Source organism: Melanerpes formicivorus, unplaced genomic scaffold, assembly GCF_026170545.1.
Source record: "Melanerpes formicivorus ecotype bairdi unplaced genomic scaffold, bMelFor1.0.p_v2 SCAF_12, whole genome shotgun sequence".
In the NCBI taxonomy this organism is placed as follows: Eukaryota; Metazoa; Chordata; class Aves; order Piciformes; family Picidae; genus Melanerpes; species Melanerpes formicivorus.
Genome location: NW_027142364.1, coordinates 15,006,370 through 15,027,119, shown reverse-complemented (window position 1 = coordinate 15,027,119; position 20,750 = coordinate 15,006,370). Strand labels below are relative to the sequence as shown.

At 41.8% G+C, this 20,750-nt stretch overlaps 1 protein-coding gene across 1 annotated transcript in view; it reads right to left on the bottom strand.

Moving 5' to 3' along the window:
- The window catches only part of PXYLP1 (2-phosphoxylose phosphatase 1), an 83,248-nt gene extending 64,238 nt beyond the window's left edge, over positions 1-19,010 (bottom strand). The window contains exon 1 of the mRNA XM_068145473.1: positions 18,968-19,010. The gene's annotated coding sequence lies outside the window, so the exon portion shown is untranslated. The remainder of the gene's footprint in view (positions 1-18,967) is intronic.
- Between the last annotated feature and the right edge of the window lie 1,740 nt (positions 19,011-20,750).

Sequence of the window (20,750 nt, the reverse complement as noted above, 5' to 3'; positions counted from 1 at the left end):
TACACCAAATTTTCATGTACCCCTAAAACGGGTTCTAAATTTAATTCTGCAGGTTGTGGAATGTCATAATTCCCCTTAGACACCTCCTTTGACATGTCCATACAGAACCTATGCAAATACTGGGGGATCAAAGCAGACAGTAAAATTTGGCACCAGGGTTTGTGGTTTTGGCAGGGGTTTTGTGTTGCAGTCTGGAGTGAACTCAAAGAGCATGTGTGGTTTAGATACTCCTGTGGTTCCACTTGCAACCCTGGGTACTTTTGCTGGCTTCCAGCTGCATTGTCACACTGCCTTGCCAGCAAAGTTACCTATGTGGTCTCTACTCTTGGGTCAGGGTGACCAATGATCACTGCCTGGTAAATAGCAGCATGGAGCCAGATTTGCTCACTTCAATACTGCACACCCGGAGAGTCAACATAGCCAGCAAAAATATGGGGTGAGTTTTTCCTGCTAGACTAGACCTTGGCTTGACTGGTATGATTTCACCTGGAAGTGTGCTGAGATTCTCCAAATTCTTTTCTTTTGGTATAAAAAGTAGGAACTAACCTAGTTTTAACTGAGAGATGGCACAGTAGTGTAGGAAGCAGTTGCCCAGCTGCAGATCAGACTGGAGCCTTTACCAACTGCTGCTCTTTAAAAAACATATTCAGACACCACAGAATCTCAGCATGATGGGGAGTGATGGGACCTCTGGAAATCACCTAGTCCAACCCACCCTGCTAAAGTAGGGTCGTCCAGGGCAGGCTGCCCAGGGGTGCAAAGTCCATATAGGTTTAGAATCTCTCCAGAGGAAACTCCACAACCTCTCTGGATAGCTTGTTCCAGGGCTCCAGCATCCTCACAGGCAAGTTTTTTTCTCACGTTTGGATGGAACTTCTGGGGTTTCAGTTCATGCCTATTGCCCCTTGTCCCATTGCTGAGCACCACTGAAAAGAGTCTGGCACCATGCTTTTGTCCCTTCCCTTTAGATATTGATAAGTATTGGTAAGGTGCCCTCTTAGTCTTCTCTTCTCCAGGCTAAACAGCCCCAGATGCCCAGCAGCAGGGCAGTTGGTCTGCCAGCTGATAGCTACACATCAAATAGAGTCTTCTTTTCTTCCCTGATATCTAATCACACCAGATTAGAGCTAATCCACCATCATGATCTTCCTATTTTTTCAGAAAAGCAGTGCCAACCATCTGAAAAATAATGGCTGGCAGAAGAGCAGATGACAAATTATAGGGCCTTAGGTGTGGAAGAGTGAGACTTTGGACTGCTATTTACTAGATCACTTCAGGACATGTTAGGATTGTGTAATACCAATGGTAGCGTAAAGAAATTTGGCCTTTCCCTCTCTGGAAAACTGAATACATGCATTACAGAAAAATCATCTCAATATAGCAACAATGATTTAACAGATAACAGGGCAGAGCAACTGCAGCTACAGTTTCTGGAGAAGACCTGGAGTTATGCACAGTCCTACTTTATCAACTCACTTGATATTCTTGTCAATTGGATCTACTTTCTCCTGTACGTACCACTATGCAGCGAATGGGCTTCTCACAGTGCAAATGCCCCTTTATATCATCAGAATTTGTTCTTTCAATGAGTATTGTGAGGATGTCCTTACACCAGAGTGAGTTAGTCATGAACTAACAAACATTCTGCTGCATTAGCCAAACAGTAGGTTTGTGTATGGACACTAAAACTAAGAACTCACATGCTAACGTCAATCAGCTGGTACTAAAGCCATCCAGAATCATACGTGGCAAAAACACTCTTGTGTTCTTCTGCCTGATTTCAATCCCAAGAGGTAAATTGACATGTGAACTATAGAGGGTAGGTCATAACAAAATGCAGCCCCACTGGCTGGGGCTAATTCTGTATGTACTTAGTTATCTAAGCTCCTGATCCTAGTCCTGGCTTTTTTCTTTTGTAAGGGGAAAACCCAAACTGCATGGTAGGGTTTTCTCTTCCTCCTCCTTCATTTCTAGTCACACATTCTTCTGTATGCCAGAGGGATTGGAGATTCTCAGGAGAAGGGTTGGATCAGAGCTCTCCTGCAGACAGATTCTAGCTCGCATAATACACAAATAATTATGTTTTACAGTATAAATTAATTCCATTTTCTGTTCCATTCAACAATTAATACTTTTGCATGACATGAGATTCAGGAAGGAAGCCCAGAGACTTTATGCAAAATGCCAGCTAGACCCCAGCTACTGCTCCTAAAAGCCATGACAGTAATGGAATATAGTACTTAAGGACAAGTGAGCAGGGAGAAGCCTGTCACTACTCTGCAGACAAGCTTGCCGTCAGTTTTGCTTAAGCAGAAAGGAAAGTTTCAGGCACTTCTAAACACTTTTACATCTTAACTATGTGAGTATTACATGAGGTAATTTCTGAGCAAGGTGTTTCAATTCCAGGGTTACTTCTGCACTCAAACGGTTTCAGGACCTATGTTTGTAGGGGTTCAGTGGACTGAATCATTCTTTCAGTTCTGTTATTCGATTTTGGCTGGATTTCTCAGCTAAACACCTGAATGCTTCAAGGCCTTCTTACTCTGTCTAGCAAACGGTTGCTTCCAACGTACCCTGTTCTTAGCTAGTGCTGGTTGCAGTTTGCTAATTACAGACTGAAAGGCTTTGTGTCTCAGTCCTACTGCCTTTAAGCATTTCAAGAAACTGCTTGACAGTTCTGTATGGAAGCCCCTTTGAAAACAGTTATTTATACCCACTTTTTGCCCCCAAATACCTAAAGTGTGCTGTCACCTCTTTCAGTTGCTTTGTGCATATTCCTGTGTCATCCAAGTGTCATGTGGCATCTATCCAATGCCTGACAAACTTAGCTCTGGTTTTATAGTTTTGAGTGCCTTGATAGCTTGTGTGTATTTCAAGACAATGGGGCCAGACTCTTTTCAGTCGTCCCTAGTGACAGAACAAGATGAAATGGGCACAAACCAGACAACAGCATGTTTGCCTAAACATGAGGTAAAACTACTTTCCTGTGAGGGTGCTGGAGAACTTGACCAGGCTGTCCAGAAAGGCTGTGGAGTCTCCTCCACAGAGATTCCAAACCTGCCCGGACATGATCCTGGGCAACCTGCTCTGGGTAACCCCGCTTTAGGAAAGAGGTAGAGAGGTTAGACTATATGATCTCCAGAGGTCCCTTCACCCCCCATCATGCTGGGATTCTGTGATCATATTTCCATAATGATGTTTGCATCCTGCTAATATTGCTAGCCGTTCAGTTACCACACTCCATCTTTCACTGGGTCTTTTGGAATCGTATTAAAATGTCATGACCATTGGTCTGGATGTGGTGCCTCAGCCACTCATCCAAATTTCTGTGACTCTTCTGTTGCATTACAGCAACTTCTGTTTTCTCTTAGGCTGCCTATTATCTTGTTCATCCACATTTCTACATATATGGCTTTATAGGCTTTAAGTTGGCTGGCAGGGAGTCACTCAGTTCAGCTCTCAACCACGCTATTTTGCAGCATATCGTGTTCATGTTAAATGTTAGGTTTTCATCTTTTGCTCTCAGGCTTAACTCCCTGATAATATCATCACCCTCAGTCTCATCAGTTTCAGCATTAATCAAGCAATCAGCAATTAAAGTATATACTAGGAATATTACCACATATTTCATTATTTTTTCTGTTTCACTGGTTGATTAAACCCCAAATAGTAATTACAAATTCTGCATGGTTTCTAGGTGGTATTAAACAGACACAGCAGAAGATGACTTTTCTGACTGTGTTTGCCAGTAGTTCTCTTTCTTCTGGATAGCATCATAAAATCATCTGATTTTGTGGCAGGGTTTTCAGACAGAATTTAGGATCCCTAAACAAATAGAACTTGAATGGTAAGTTTGGTCTATTACTTCCTGTTCCTTTCTTTTCCACATCATGCATCTGGATGCGTACCAAGCATGGGATTAAAATCCAGGCATCTCATCCCAGCAGGCTCACATCTCATCCCAGCAGGGCCCTACATGTGGGCAAGAGGACTGCCAGTGCATGTCAGAATAACAAAGACCAGTGAATCAAGTCATTCAACAATACAGTCAGCTACCTACAAAGGTAGTTTCAGAATTCATGGGATGGGTATCACCAAATGGCAATGTTGCATATCACATTCCAACTGTGCTCTTTCTAAGTGTGTAAACAGGGTGTCATGTTATGAAGAAAAGAGCTTGTTGTCACTTCTTTATGGAGCAATTACTGCAAGCAGCAGAAACCACAAACTAAATTTGGGACTGAAGGTTTTGAAAGAGGAAGTCTGTGTGGGACCACACTCATGGAGGAATGTATGCAGAAGAAAAAGACATTATGAGTATGCTAATGAAATTCCCTGAACATGCATTGCTGGTTTCTCTCCAACAGAAAACCCAACACCTGTTTCCACATCACAGAGGTTGAGCAGCCATTTTTGTAGCCAAATTTCTCCAGAGTGCTACTTTAAGACATAGTATGAGAACCATAGTTCTCTTTTAAACTGGGGCCATTGAAAAGGAAGATTAAGTTGCTTTTTTTTAGCATAATGCCTTATGACACATCAGTTCTGATCAAAGAGCTCCTGTTCATAATACACACTTCAAAGCAATTTTAAATAAGATCCTACACTCATTTGAGAACATAAACAAGTGACTCATACTCTAGCTTTTGTTGCCATCTAAGATCTCTTTTAATGAGTATTGGTTACATTGATAATCAGCTAGAACATAGGAGGTTCTGCCTCAACATGAGGAGACACTTTACGATGATGGTAATGAGGCACTGGAACAGGCTGCCTGAAATGATTATGGAGTCTCCTTCTCTGAAGACTTTCAAAATCCTCCTGGATACATTCCTGGGTGGCCTGCCCTACTTGATTCTGCTTTGGCAGGGAGGTTGAACTAGATGATCTCTGGAGGTCCTTTCCAACCCCTACCATTCTGTGATTCTAGTAATAGATTTATATCTAGGTATTTATCTGAACACCCACCTAAGTTTGAATGGCATGTATAAGGAGATGTGACAACTTCTTAAAACAAAATTAAATGGTAAGAAACTTTGCTCTTTAGTCATCCCATTTCACCCTTCCAAATTGTCAGCAACTATGAGATGGAAGCAGGCTTGGAGAAATCACCCACCTTTGCCATTCTAGTAGGTGCATTATTTGGCTAGCACATTATTTCACCTATTTAAAGCTCTATTTGGTAATTTTCCACTAGGATTAACTTCAGAAAAGAAACTCTGTGAAGTGTTTAGTGCAGTCCTCTGAAATCCACATCTCAGATTGTCTGAATATATATCATTGATTTTATTTGCATTTCAAACAACTCAGATGAAAGCACAAATGCCCAAAAAGGCAGCAGGTGCTTAGAATGCACCTCAAAAACAACCCTTTAAATAACTGCATACATACACAACTACTCTCCACTGTCATTTATGATCCCAAACAGGTCCTTCTGTCTCCCTGAAATAAGACAAGCAATCTTACAGCACTTAATTGGTTCTAGGGTTAACCAAGTCCTGCTGCTTTGTCTAGCAAAGCAGCACAACTGCCTTCCCAGTCCAGAGGAGCTGAGGAGAGGGGAAAAAATGAAAAGTACCCACCACTTCAAGAGCTCCATTCCCAGGGTCTCACAAATCTGACTAGAATCTGGATTGGAATTTTAAACAGATCCCTCAGGAGCAGCAATTGGCTTCCTAGGCAACCAGGGTGGCCGCATTGCTGCGCTGCTTACATGGAGATAGGAGGAAGGAGGGAGTGGAAATACATACATATATATATGTGTGTATGTGTGTGTGTGTGTGTGTATATATATATATATGTATAATTTCCCTTATATGCTCACAGGAGGGTTTCCTAGATCATAAATATTCTTGCTGCAAGCTGTGATTTTAGTTAAATTCAGACTCAACTTGCTGAAGTGGTAGGCAGTAAAGTTATGCAGAGTGACAGCTTTTAGCCCTTCTGTTGCTGGGTGAGTTGGGACCAGATGGTTAGATGCCAGAAAAATTGGCTTTAGAGTATCAGAATGCTTCCTGGTGCCTGAGGAATGCCCAGGTACCTTGCTGGGAAAGATTACTGACCTTTCTGGTGGGCAGGACTGAAGACTTGTACATGAAGCTAGGTGAATTTTAACCACAGTATAATATTTCCCTGTTGCATTTAGTTCTCAGGGAAACTGCCAACTTTAAAAGTCTAATTAGGGAAACCTGCCTAGAAAAAAAGCCCTCAGCAGTGACATTATCATTGACAGCTTCCTTATTACCCCAGTCTCTGATATGCCTCACACCTGCTCATGAGAGATCCAGACAGACATGAAAAGGGATGGCTGTTCCTCCTTAGTCATAGTCACATAATCACAGAATAGACCTCTGAGATCATGACGTCTGGCCTATGACCTAACACCATCACATTAACTAGACCATGTCACTAAGCACCACATCCAGTCTCTGCTTAAGCACATCCAGGGACAGCAACTCCACCACCTCCCTGAGCAGGCCATTCCAGTGTCTAATTACCCTTTGCATGAGGAAGTGCTTCCTAACATCCAACCTAAATCTCCCGTGGAGAAGCTTCAGGCCATGCTCTCTCATCTAGTCACAAGTTGCCTGGGAGAAGAGCCCCCACCTTACTACAACTTCCCTTCAGGTAGTTGTAGAGTGTGATAAGGTCCCCCCTGAGTCTCCTCTTCTCCAAGCTAAACAACCCCAGCTCCCTCAGCCTCTCCTCATCAGACTTTCCCTCTAGTCCCTTCACCAGTCTCGTTGCTTTCCTCTGGACTCGCTCCAACACCTCAATATCTTTCTAAAGTGAGGGACCCAGAACTACCCACAGTACTTGAGGTGAGGCCTCACCAGTGTCACATCCCTAGTCCTGATGGCCACATTATTCCTGATACAAGCCAAGATGCCATTGGCCTTCTGTGCCACCTGGGTACTCTGCTGGCTCATGTTCAGCTGTTGTCACCCAGCACTCCCAGGTCCCTCTCCACTCCAGCCACTCATCCCCCAGTCTGTAGCGCTGGGGTTATTGTGGCCAAAGTGTAGGCCCCTGCACTTGGCCTTGTTAAACCTTATACCCAGCCTGTCCAGGTCTCTTAAGTGTCTTCCTACCTTCCAGCAGAAGGTAGTCCTTCTATTAAAACCATTATCAAGGGTACCCATATAGCAAATATATCTCACACTACTGTACAAACTCTGAAAACGGGAAAAGCCTTGGAATAATGGAGACACAAGCAGAAGGTCATGAGGATGTACAAATATTATTGATCCTGTATCTTTTGTCACCAGAGAGGCAAAAAATTTCTGTGGAACGGGCCATGTCAGTCTCCCTAGCCTGTAGTCAATAACACTGCTTTGCACTAAATGCAGCTGGTACAGCTGCATTTGGCATACTAACCTGATATTCCATCAGGAAAGAATGGATACAAGGATACAGATGATATGGGTGAGTGTAGCAGAAACAACGTTCAAATAAGAGTATTAAGTGATTGCTACTTGAAAGATGAATAACACCAAATGATATAAGTACACGATCATCTTAGCTTCCTGTTTTCATGAACAAACCCTCTGGCTGCGAATGCAAGGTGCGTACAGTCTGGGGCCACGTCCTAGCTTAAGTAAAGACAAATAGTACTGCAAGACCCACCTTACCAAACTTTTAATCCTTGCTGCTTAAAATGAACAGTGACTGATACACTGTGAAGCAGCAGCAGACTGCTTCTGCGCACGTACGTGCGCATGCTGCTGTATCAGATGAACTTCCTGTATAAATACATACAAATGCTCCAAGGCTGGAATAGTAACATACTAAGCAGATATAAAGCCAGACACATCAATATAATTTATTTCTAGCTGTCTTTAATATTCTTGTCAGGGATGTACCTCATTTTTAGGGCTCAATGCTTCTGCATTAACATACAGATGGCACTTCCCCTGTGCTGTAGGAGTAAATAAGTGGGTAGAATGAAAAGTGAATGAGTTGTGTAGTGTATTCTCAGTGTGACAGAGGAAAAGCAGTTGGTATGGCTAAGCCAAGCTTCTCTGTTTTTACACCCACATAGGGTGAGTATTTCAAGTATTCATTCCCCCCTCACTACATTAACATTTGTCAAATGAACAAATCCAGTAGTTCCAACTCTAGGTGAACTTGCTTTCAGACAAGGAGGAGAAAAAGCCTATTTAGTATTTGGTTCAGCCTGAATGAGTTCATTGTGCACCCCAACGATGAGCCCGCAAGGTATAGATTCTGAGAAGATCTGCAATTTGCAGCACTGCCTGATTCCTTTCAGGTCACTTAAGTTTCTCCTATTCTTAAAGATCTTCACCTAGTGCATTTTGGGGAGAAAAAAAAAAATAGTCCCTCTTTTAAGTGACTCTTTAGCCAGTTAATTCTTAATCCTTCCCTTGCCATTTTTTTTAGGAACTAGAACACTTTGCTTTTCCACTTACAGTTTCAGATACTACATGGCTGAAGTTTCAAGGATTAAAGCCAGAGGTTCATGAGAAATAGGTTTTCATAATATAACTGAAGCAGAACAGAAACTGTGAAAATAAACATGTACACAACCAGGTGCATGGACTTTTAGAAAACAATTTCTAGATCACAGTCAGTTTACTTAAATACTGAGGTGATGGGCCAGAATGCTCAGCACTGCTCAAGGAGCCCAGGGCAGCTGGGAAACTATCAAATATACCGCTCTCCCAGATTTGAATCCCTACACCAATTTCTAACATCACTTTCCTATCAGAGAAAGTATGTTAGGTCTAATCCTGGCTAGCAAAGCCCTAGACAGGTCTTAATTTTTGTTAGAACATAAAGAAGAAGTGGCAGGTCCAAGAATAATTATTTGGAAAAGCATTTACACTTTCTTGCCATTCAAATTTTGTTTTATATATATAACATATATATATATATATATATATATATAACACATATATATATATATCACTACAGTCTTGTAGGTCATGAGTGTCCTCACTTCCCTGAACTTTAGGACTATTTCTTAGAGTTGTCTCCATACTCCTTTTTTAAGACTCTCTTCCTTTCCCTTGAAAATACCTTTTTGAGGGGAGCAGTGCAGCCCCAGAAGGCAAGAGATCAGATCTTCAGGTGAGTTTGTGGTAAGGAAGTAGGTCCCAGGTCAAGCCAGGAAGTAAAACAACAGGTGAGAATCAAGCCAAGTGATTGAGCATCAATTCTACAGTGACGATGCATGCCTGATGTCAAGCCAGGTCCAGATCATGGAATCAAAGAATTGTATTGGTTGGAAGAGATCAAATGTTCAAAAAAGGACTGGACATGGCACTTGAAGCCATAGTTTAGTTAGTCATGAGGTGTTGGGTGATAGGTTGGATTTGATGATCTCTGAGGTCTTTTCCAACTTTATTGATTCTATGATTCCAAGTCAAATCATTAACCCAGCACTGTGAGGTTTCCACTAAACTATGCCACTCAGAACATGTCTTTTAAATCCCTTCATGGGAGGGGACTCCCTGGGCAACATGTTCAAGGGTTTGACAACCCTTTCAGGGAAGAAATTTTTCCTAATGTCCAGTTTAAACCTCCCCTGGTGCAACTTGAGGCTGTTTCCCCTTTCCTATCACAGAACAATATGGCTCATGCCAAGGCAGAGCTATAGCTTAACTAGAGACCAGCACTACAACACCATGGTTCACACCAGGACTGAAGGCCTCAGACTGAGCTGAAACGGTCTCCTGTCCCCATGCTTGAGGCTAGTCACAACAATTAAAGCCTCTTAGTGCCCTCAGGGCCATAGGGATAGAAATATGACTATGTGAGCAACATTTCTTGTTTACAGCTGTGCTCAGTGACACCTCCCTCAGTGAAGTGTGCTGTGTATTAGTCAGTACTTTTAATATTGTACAAATAGCACCACTGCTCTCAACAATCTGCTTTTAGTTGAGCATTACCAATTAAGATACATGTGAAGTGTGGCAAACTCAAGTAAAAGAGGCAAAAGGCCAGGATACTGAGTTGAAATGTGGTTGTAGAACAGAATAACACCTTCCCACAGCTGAAGATCCAGTACATACAATGGGGTGGCACCAAAATCTATTTCAATGGGTCTGATGTTTTCTTGGAAAGAACTATAACTTCCATGACTTTTGAAGTGCTCTGTGAAACAGAGAGAGGCTAGAAAGGCTACTTGGACATTACTCTCTATTGCACATTGTAAGGGGAAATGTAATAGTTTTATTTTTAGTAAGTGAAAAATAGCATGATTTTTAACACTAAAGGAACAAATATCAGGCCAAATGACGGCCCCAGAGGTCACCCCCATCTAGCATGAATACCAACTGTCAGCATTCAGCAGTCATGAAGAGTGCCTGCCACTATAAATCATTTGTCATTGTCACTCTGAGAACTCACGGGCTTAGCCTATTTTTTTCAGAAAATGTGATTCCTTTGTCTTGTTAGTTTTTGCATACAGCTAACTAGCTTGTTTCAAGGGCAGGACAAGATCAAGAAAAGATGGGAGGGTATTGAGACAGGAATGTGAGAGAGACAAATGAGTGGGCCACTGCATGATGATAAAAAAAATACCATTTGATGATAGTCACTGCAGAGAATGGCTAAATAGCACAGATTGTATGCATGAGCATCATTTTGCCCATAATGAAAAGAATCAACCAAGCAACGGCCCAAATGCAGATTAGCTCAAGGACGTGCCTGAAAACAAACATATTCATATCAATGGAGCTGTCAGTAAGAAATTGATTAATCCCACAATCCCAAATGAAGAGTGACCCAGCTGCAGCAGTGTTAAGAGATTCATTTTTAGATATGAGAGAGAGGAAGAATTTTACTACTGCTACCCAGAAAAAGCTGCAGCACCCCTTAAATATGAATTAGAGATCATACTTGAGGGATCACAGGTCCTACCTAGGGATCAAGGCCTGAGAGATTCAAACTACTTATTTATGTATAATATGGTAAGGAGTGCATTCCATGGACCTTGCTAGACAGACAGGCAGCTGGAATACTCTGTCACTTGTTCTAAGGTCTACAAACATCTCCCAGTTTGGAATCTCCTCTCCAACGGTAGGACTGGGGTTCCAATCTGATCTATATCCCAGCACCAAACATTTATGCACATAGTGAGCTTTAGCCCAAGAAAGGAGGAAATAGAGCAACTTGCCTCTCTCTCGCTGACTGTCATTAATGGGAGCTCTTGCTACTTTCACAGCCGCAGGAAAGCAGGGGGCTATTTTCTTGACAGCCTTCAAGTGAAGAGAGTTTTCTATTTTGAGACTTTCATTACCCATCCTTACCTCCAATAATTTGATATTCCATTCAGGAAACTGGAAAAATAATATTAGCCACTGAAAGGTGTCTTTTTTTTTTTTTTTTTCCCCTTCAAAAAAAATGATTTCTAAGTTTTCATTTGAAATTGAAACAGCATTTAAGGCATTTAAGTGATTCCCTGAATGTACTGACAGTCTTAGTAGGCTCCTAGAGTTTTTCAAGCAGCCTATATCGGTTGTGCTTATTTTTGTAGACTGATTTCAGACACACAAAGAGGATTCTGCCATTTCCCTAGTGAGCTCAGTGGGGTTATTTCAGGTTTACATCAGCATGACTAAGAGGAGGAGAATTAGCCCTTTTTAAAAGTCAGATAGCAATGAATGCCTCTTGCCCGCAGTCAAGTGCAAGTTCTGAAGGAGGAAAGCATTCTTACATTTAATACACTTTTGCATTCCACTGAACTGCTGCTAATATTAGATACATATTTAAAGACTGTTTAAAATAAAATAAAATTCCTCTCATTTGGCACAGATACAAAGCAAGCTGCTTCTTATATTCTGCTCTCAACTATGCTGGTGTCAGATTTACTCACCTCCCTGCCTGAGAAGTAAGACCAAGCCAGATGGGAATTGTGAGAATGAGCTGAGGTGTCTCAAAGGAACAATCAAAAGCAGACAGGCCAACTATGCCAGGTAACTCAGGTAAATCCCTTTAAGGCTTTACAGCCCTTTAGGGATGAGCATGTGCAACCGGGAAAAAGGGCAACTAAAATCGTATCTACACAACGTATGCTGTGAAACTTAAACTTCCCTTTTTCGTGTCTGTCTGTACTTTAAAAGGTAAAACTACTACATAAGCCTGAGTCAGGCTTATGGGTTAAAACTTCTGTGAGTAAAGTGAGATTGCACTATTTGCAGGTGTGTGTTTATTTATTTGATGTGTTGCACAGGAGGAGCAAATGCTTGTTTCTTAACAGACTACACCTGTGTTTCTCAGCATACTGTTCAACTTTCAGAGGCTCCTTTTTATAATGCATTGAAAATATGTTTTCGTTTGGATTCTTGTACTCCAGCAAATTAGAAATCCACTGCAGATGGGAAAATACCCAAGTGTAGATTTTCAGTAAGCCTTCAACCTCTTATACTGAGTAATTCATTGATTACATGTAGTAGCCTTCAGCTTCCTAATCTCTTTCTTAATGAGCATGGTAAACAGGCATCAGCATGGATAAAAGATAACTCTTCCCAAAAATTTTAGCACCAGAACACTTGGGCATACATTTCCCCCTCTCTCATGCACATGGTTATTTACTCTTACAACAAATGTGCAGCTTGTAGTCCAGTCAGTACAGGGTTAGACAGACTTCAGAGCTTTGTGATGCTGGCTCTCATAATACAATCTCTTTAAGATCTAATTAATCACAGCACTTGTCACAGGAGGCATTTCTATGTTAAGTCTGTTTTGTTCTCAGCCAATAGATGGGTGGGGCATTGAACCACACAGGGATGAGAAAGCTAATTTAACACTCTGGGTGCTTAAACAAATAAGCTTATTGAAAGAGACAGTGATTTTGTGTGGCTTTCCTACTGCTGATAAATAAAAAATGACAGGTTTTCTCTCTGGTTTTAAAGGTAAACATTTCTGTTCTCAAAAAAAGGAGGTGGGTAAACAAGTGGTTTTGAGGACAAGAGGGAAACATTACTATTCTTGGCCACAGTGCCCTAAAGCCTGAAAGCAGAATACACTGCATTGTGTCTGTGATACTGCTGTCTCCCTAATTCACAAAGGGATGGCACATAGGCTCAGACAACTCTGACTGCAGCAAAGTAGCAGGGATCCCAGTGGTGTTCCCATGGAGCTCTCATTAGAGATGGAGACTCATGGTGTGTTTAATCTCATCTCCTGAATGACTTTGCTATGTGTCATTTGGCAGCAGCACATAAAGATTAGAATAGCAGCCTGGCAAAGCGGGTTTAAAGTCACACAAATTAGTGTAAGCCAGCAACCCCCACCTTGATTGTACCTCCCCCACCACCTCAACCCCCCCACTACTCCTCCCTGCCTCCCCCCAAAAAAAGTTATCCTAGTAGAAATAGGAGGATCAGACCTGCATCCATTAAATATAACATATCTGAATTATGATGTCTCTGCCGTTCCTCAGCACATCATTGTTATTGCAGGACCAACTCCTGTCAGAGTTGCAGCCCTTATGTCACATGTGATTATGTGCTGCTCTCACCCTCAAAGTCAACAGAATGCGGGCACAAAGGCATTCATTAATAAGCATCCTGATAGAACACAGATGGAACTTCAGACTCCAACGACCTGAAACAATAGTTGTGTATTGAGGAAATTCTGGCCTGAAGAGGAGGAGACAACTTTATTGTCTGTCTACTCTAAGAATCAGAAAATGATGAGGTCAGACAGATCTGCCCACAAGGGCGTTGTTCTATCTTACATGATCCCAGGTAGTGCCTCTGAAACAGCTGTTTTACAGATTTTCTCTCCAAAAAGGCAGGGTAATTAAATGGTTACAGTTAGTATATTGCAGTCTTGCCTCTAATTATTTCAGCTCCTCTTTGTGTGTGTCTCTCTTTTGATATAGGTCACAGCTATATCAAAAAACTTAGTTTGTTAACCTAGAATCCTGCAGCAAACTCCCCATATCTATGTTATCCTACAGAACAGTGTCTTCAGATAATTTGTGAATAGGTGAAGAGCAGTGATATTACTTTATATCAAATACAGATTAGTTTGACTCCTCTTGAAGAGTATTATAAGAAAAGAATCGAACTTGGGTTTTATTCCTGTACATTATAACCATCTTTCAACACTTTACCCCCCACTTTTCCCAGCCTGGTGCCACACAAACAATATTAACTTGAAGATTAACTTGAAGTGCTACAACCCCATGCAGTGCTACAGGCTGGGGTCAGAGTAGCTGGAGAGCAGCCAAGCAGAGAGGGACCTGGGGGTGCGGGTCGATGGTAGGCTGAGCATGAGCCTGCAGTGTGCCCAGGCAGCCAAGAGGGCCAATGGCATCCTGGCCTGCATCAAGAACAGTGTGGCCAGCAGGAGCAGGGAGGTCATTCTGCCCCTGTACACTGCACTGGTTAGGCCACACCTTGAGTACTGTGTCCAGTTCTGGGCCCCTCAGTTTAGGAAGGATGTTGACTTGCTGGAACGAGTCCAGAGAAGAACAACAAAGTTGGTGAGGGGTTTGGAACACAGCCCTATGAGGAGAGGCTGAGGGAGCTGGGGTTGCTCAGCCTGGAGAAGAGGAGACTCAGGGGTGACCTTATCACTCTCTACAGTGATATAACTCTCACAGTGAATAACTCTCACAGGCTCCCTGAGTATCTGCAATGGACACAATATTTTCTGCTTTCAGTTTTCCTTCTTGCTTTTTATCTGTTGGTTTCCTTCATGAAACAATTTAGCATTACCAATAAAAATATATATATATACACACACATATATATACATGTACATACATACATATATATAGATATAGATATCTTTAGTCCATTGCTTTGGTGGCCTTTTCCATAATCTCCAGATGGGTTCTGCTACAATTATTTTAATTGCACATATTTTGTTTGGAAAAAAAAAATAAATTATATGAACTATGAGATATCATTATTGGAAAGAGCTCTTCAGTCTTAGATTATTCAGTTTTAGCCAATATTTTGAATTTCCAGCATACTTCAATTATGCAGCCACGATGGTGTTCCCAGAGCTTTGTGCTCTAACTAAAGTGGACTGGGAAATTGTTAGCAATCAGTACCTTTTGTAGACTGTATCTGTCCTGCCCACTGGTGATCTCCTTACAAGTCTGAATAAGGTATCATAGTATCAGTCAGGGTTGGAAGGGACCACAGGGATCATCTAGTTCCAACCCCCCTGCCATGGGCAGGGACACCCCACACTAGATCAGGCTGGCCAGAGCCTCAGCCAGCCTGCTCCTAAACACCTTCAGGGACGGGGCCTCAACCACCTCCCTGGACAACCCTTCTCAGATCTGCTGGCTTCTGGGATGTTGAGAGACATATCCTAAGAGCTGAATAATACCTGAGGTAATAAAATGGACTGCTCTGTGATGGAAAGAAGTGAGGTATATGACAGGAGTTCTCCTCACAACATAATGCAAGCAGATCAAAACCACAATCATGCCAAAGATCTTTTCCACTGCATCCATAAACTGATTTTGTTTGTTTGTTGCTGATTGATTTAAGTATCTTGCACCATCAGTCTTTACCCATTGTGGTTAAAATATTAAAGGAAACTGGTAACCTGATGAGCAGCTGTGAGGTCTTAGCAGCCACTGTGTTTACTGTTTTATACTTCTGTACACCGTGTTTTATCCTGGATAAAAATAGAGGAGCTGCTATGTCCTACTTACCAAAAGTGGCAAACTACAACTACAACATGAAAACTTCTTAACATCAGGCATGTGTAGTCTGGCTGCAGCTGAACAGTTTAATGGCAACAGACATAAGTAGCCAAAGAGTGTCTATACAGCAAAACAGGGAAATCATTATGTTGGCATTTACCTTGCTGGCTCTGCTAATGCTCACCATGAAGACATGGCAGCCAGCTCTGACAATTGCAAGCTCTAACATGGCTGCTCTTCTGTGCTGGAGCGCAGGCTACCAAATCTCTGCTGCACTCTGACTGCTGCTAGCTAAATTAAACTTATCATGGATAGCACAATCATGCTGTGACCACTCTAATATGTTTTATTACATCCTCAGAGTATGAGCTGAGAGGAATAACTCAGTACAAACAGTCCCTATACACAGAATACCACCCTTGATTGGATTTGCCAGAAAACAGAGTGCTTTGAATATTGTATGAATGTAACACATTAATATTGCCTCAGCTTTCAGTAATGTCTATAATAAAGGTCACAGAGGAAAAGGCAGGATCAATTAAGTCCTCTCTGGTAACTGCCACTTTACACATTTGCAGTGGAATCAGAACTTAAATTGCTCAAAGCATATTCAGGGCTTCAATAATACCTATTTATGCAAAGTCTACCTGGCAGCCAGCAACTACTGGTGTCCCTCAGAGATCAGAGTTGGAATCAGCATGGTCTAATACCTTCATTAATGATTTGGATGATGGGACAGAGTGCACTCTCAGCAAGTGTGCAGAGAACTCAGTGCTGGGAGGAGTCGTCAACATTCTGGCTACTAGGAGTGCTTGTCAGAGGGACCTGAAAAGGCTGTGGAAATGGGCTATTAGGAACTTTGTGGGGTTCCACAAAAGCAAATTCATCTAGGATGGAATGACATCTTGCAACCCACAACCTCAGGCCATTAGGGACTGAGGAAGAGACTTTTTACAAGGGGTTGTAGTGGTAGGATGCGAAGGGATGGTTTTAAGCTTGAGGAGGGTAGATTTAGTCTGGGTATCAAGAATAAATACAGTGAGGTTAGTGAGACACTGGAACAGGCTGCCCAGGGAGGTCATGGGTGTCCCCTTCCTGGAGGTGTTCAAGACTGGGTTGGATGAGGCCTTGAGTGACCCAGTATAGCAGAAGGTGCCTGTGCCCAGGGCAGGGAAGTTGATGATCTAGATGATTTTTAAGATTCCTTCCAACCTAAATCATTCTATGAATCTATTAATATTTCTACCATGAAAGTGGTCAAAATATGATGAAGGCTGGCCAGGAGGTTGTGAAATCTCCTTCCCTCATTGGAGGAGATTGAGACTCAGCTGAATACTTGCTGGCACAATCTGATATCGATAGACCTGCTTTGAGCAGGGAGTTGGACTAGATCTCTGGAGGTCCCATCCAACTCAAATTATTCTACAATGTTACAATTCCTAGACACAGAAAGAAATGCTGCAGGAAGCTGCTGTCAGCTAACCTGCACAGGGATAGAAAATAACAGGAAGAAAAGCAATCTAAGCAATCTAGAGCCTGTTGATGTATCTTCTACAGGTTCTAAGGCTAGGATACAGACCGAGTGATGAATGGACGATAAGATACTATGCTGTATCAAATTACCAGCAGCATATCTTTCAGATCATCCTACTATCTTCTGTGATAAGAAATTTCTGGGTGGTTTAGACCTACTGTGTTTAAACAGCACTTTAAGTTTTTCAGTCTGAAGAAAACATTTAGTGCAGTAAGTACAAAGCAGCAAGGGACATGATTAAACCAAGGAACTGATAATTTGTGCCAAAAAGAAAAGGCTGGAAATTGGTTTCTTGCTGGGCTTTTCAAGGTCTGAAATTGGGACTACTTCTTTAATATTTCATTTTGCCATTGCCATTAAAAGGAAGTGGGAGGTAATATTTGTCAATGTCTAAAATGGGCTGTGTTATCAACATCAGAGAAGCCTGAAATAAGCTACAGAATTAAATGAAAGATCTTGGGGATGACAGCACAGAAACTGGATGATATTTAATTGCACAGCATGCAATGCCATGTATTTAAGAAATTGCAGCCAGCTGGAAATGACTAAGGAAAAAGATCTGGACATGCTGGCAAATCACCCGCACTCTGTGTGGTGAGTCAAAGGGGTATGATGCAGCTGCACAAGAAACACAACTCAACAAAAGGCTGTAATTTTCACTAACTCTTTTGATACTTCTAGATTTCCTACCACAGAGAGGCTCTGAATATTGCACACTTTTTCAGAACTAGCTTTTAAATTCTTAAAAACCTTTTGGTTTCCCATAGAGAGAAAGCCAGTGAAAAGTATGTGTGTGTGCACAGAGGGAGAGCAATGGGAAAAGGTGAAACACAGGGGAAACACTGAAGGAAAAAAAATCACAATTTTTAGGGGCAGTGATTTTCAGTTTGAATTGACAGCCATTAATTCCAGAAATATGTCTTAAGAGTGCTTTTGAAAGCTTTTGGCAACATCAATTCCACTAAGTGAAGTACTATTACAGTAAGTAATTTTAGAAGGACAGCAGGTGATGTCTTTCCAGCTGCTCTTTCACAGACTCATAGAATGGTTTGGGTTGGAAGGGACCATTAAAGGTCATTTAGTCCAATCCCCCTGCAGTGAGCAGGTGCATCTGCAACAGAGCTCAGAGCCCTGTCCAACCTGACCTGGAATGTTTCCAGGAATAGGGCTTCTACCACCTCCCTGGAAAGCCTGTGCCAGTCTCTCACTACCCTCACTGTATAAGATTTCTTCATTCCCTCTAGATTAAACCTCCTCTCTTTCAGTTTTAAACCATCAGACCTGTCCTGTGACAACAGGCCCTGCTAAACAGACTATCCCTCTCTTTCTCATAGCCTCCCTAGGAACATTTCAGCAATGTTATTTCTATGCTAAACCTATAGCAAAGATTATGCATGCTCAAAGTACTTAGACAATGTGGGTCATAAACTGTGAAAGCCAGAAGTAACAATTTCCTTAAACTGAATCATATTAATAAGTTCTCTTATCCTGCTCTGATAGTTTCTTATTTTATTATTATATACATTATTAGCTATGCTAACAGCAGGACATAACGAATGCAAAATACTTGTTCAAGAACACTACTGTTTTCAGCAGGGAATAATTAAGAACACATTTCAATAACATTTAGCCTTCTAATGAATAAAAGATAACTCATGTAGGCAACTCAGAGGCCTGCATAATTTTCTCGGAGGAGGTTAAAATGCACGATGAGTGCCTACTGCACAAGGAAACACTTTTGGGTCATATATATCAAGAGCAGACAAGATGTGATCAAGGTTTGGGTAACATACACGTTTGAAATGTCATCTTTCCTGCAGGAGGCCTTCAAGAGGATGTCAGAATTCAGTGTAATTCACCTGAAAAGCAGAAAAATACATCTGAGAGGTGGAATTTTAGAGCTTCAGCACTTTTCAAACAAGATGTGCATCAAACCCAGAAGCTTCGCCTCCTGTTCATGGGAGCACTGATTGCATTTTCCCAGCTGGATCCGCATTGGTAAACAAGTGCTAAGCACAACTGTGCCTCCATCTCCCTAACAGCTACTTAATGAAAGCAGAAAAGAATATGGCCATCAAACAAGCTTTCTTTCAGATCCTCCACCATTCTTCCAATTCTCCTAATTGCCAGATGCAGCTATTTACTCTTATATCCAAAATTGCCTTGATTTTACTTCTTCCAGAAAAGTAACAAAGGACAGCATGTGTTTCCGGGGCTCAGTCCCATCAGACAGCCTGCCTCATTTGGTTTAAAGTTTGCTCTACAGCGAGCATAGGCTGTCACAGCAGCATCTATAATCCTCTTGGATTCCACACCACAATACTGTAACAGCCTGAGTAGAAATGACTGCTACCTTTGTATTACTCTTCATCTGTCATTCTGCATCCATTTGGAGGGACTGCTGGGAAAGATAGCAACGAAAGTGTTAAGGCAGTGATTGTACAGAATAGAAAAACAGGCTTTAGAAAACTGGGATTGAAAAGACAGGTGTTTGTACGTGGATTCACACACAGTGCTGCCCTTAAACCAGCAGATCTGAAAATGATCAGTAATTTCTAACAAACAAAGCATAAACAGGAACAGTTTATTGGGATTTTCAAATGCCAGTCTCAGCAAATGCTGAAGTTGGGTCACTGTCTTTGTACTCCCCTGGCAAAGCCTCCCCCTACACAACTCCAGCTCAATTGTTTTTCCAAGTTTTCCTCTTAAAGCTTGACTTAAACCCAGAGAATACAATCATTTTTGGACATATTACAACTGCCCCTCCCTACCACATGAGCAGACAGTAGCTAGGATTCCCTGTGAGTCACTCTGTGGTTTTTCAGACCAACATTAGCATCTGGGAGGTGACCAGGCACAACCAGGCCTCTAGTGCATATTGACACTGTTCAGGGCCAGTCCAAAGCACGGAGAGGAGATCCAAGGCTTTGTGCAGCCTATTTTGCTGCCTGTGGAATGAGAACAATGATTTTTCTGCCACTTTTTGTCAGTGTTGTTCAGAATGCTTTTCTACTCATAAACTTGCTAACCTGGCAGCCTATATTGTCTGCATACACGCAGAGATTGCCACCAACTAGTTTTCTTCCTATTCCAAGTTAGAATGAGCTGCAACAGAGGTAGATTTAAGGCAGTTTTATCCTTCTACACCTGTGCTGTTGCCAGAACTGCAGCACACAAGCTGATTTTTAGCTAGATTGGTTCCTCATGCTAGGTGTTGCATTTGTAAAGTTTTCAAGCTTTCATAGATTTCAAGCAAAACTTGGAAATATAGGAGCAAATCCTCAACTGGAAAACAAACCCAAATACCTACAAGCATTTGTTTTAAAGCCCCAGATAGCCTATTTGTTTAAAATCAGTATTCTAGGTGCTGCTTGGCAACAGGAGAGGTAATTAAAATGGTGTTTGTGACAGGGAAAACAAAACTCTAGACCATTGCTCACTAACTGCAATGATTTAGCCCAAGGAATACCTGTGATGCTTTCACATCAGAGGTTTTGAGGCTATGTTTAAAGAACAAGCATGTGGTTGGAGGCACATCAGGCAATTTGACATTGGAAAATTGTCTGATCTCCACCA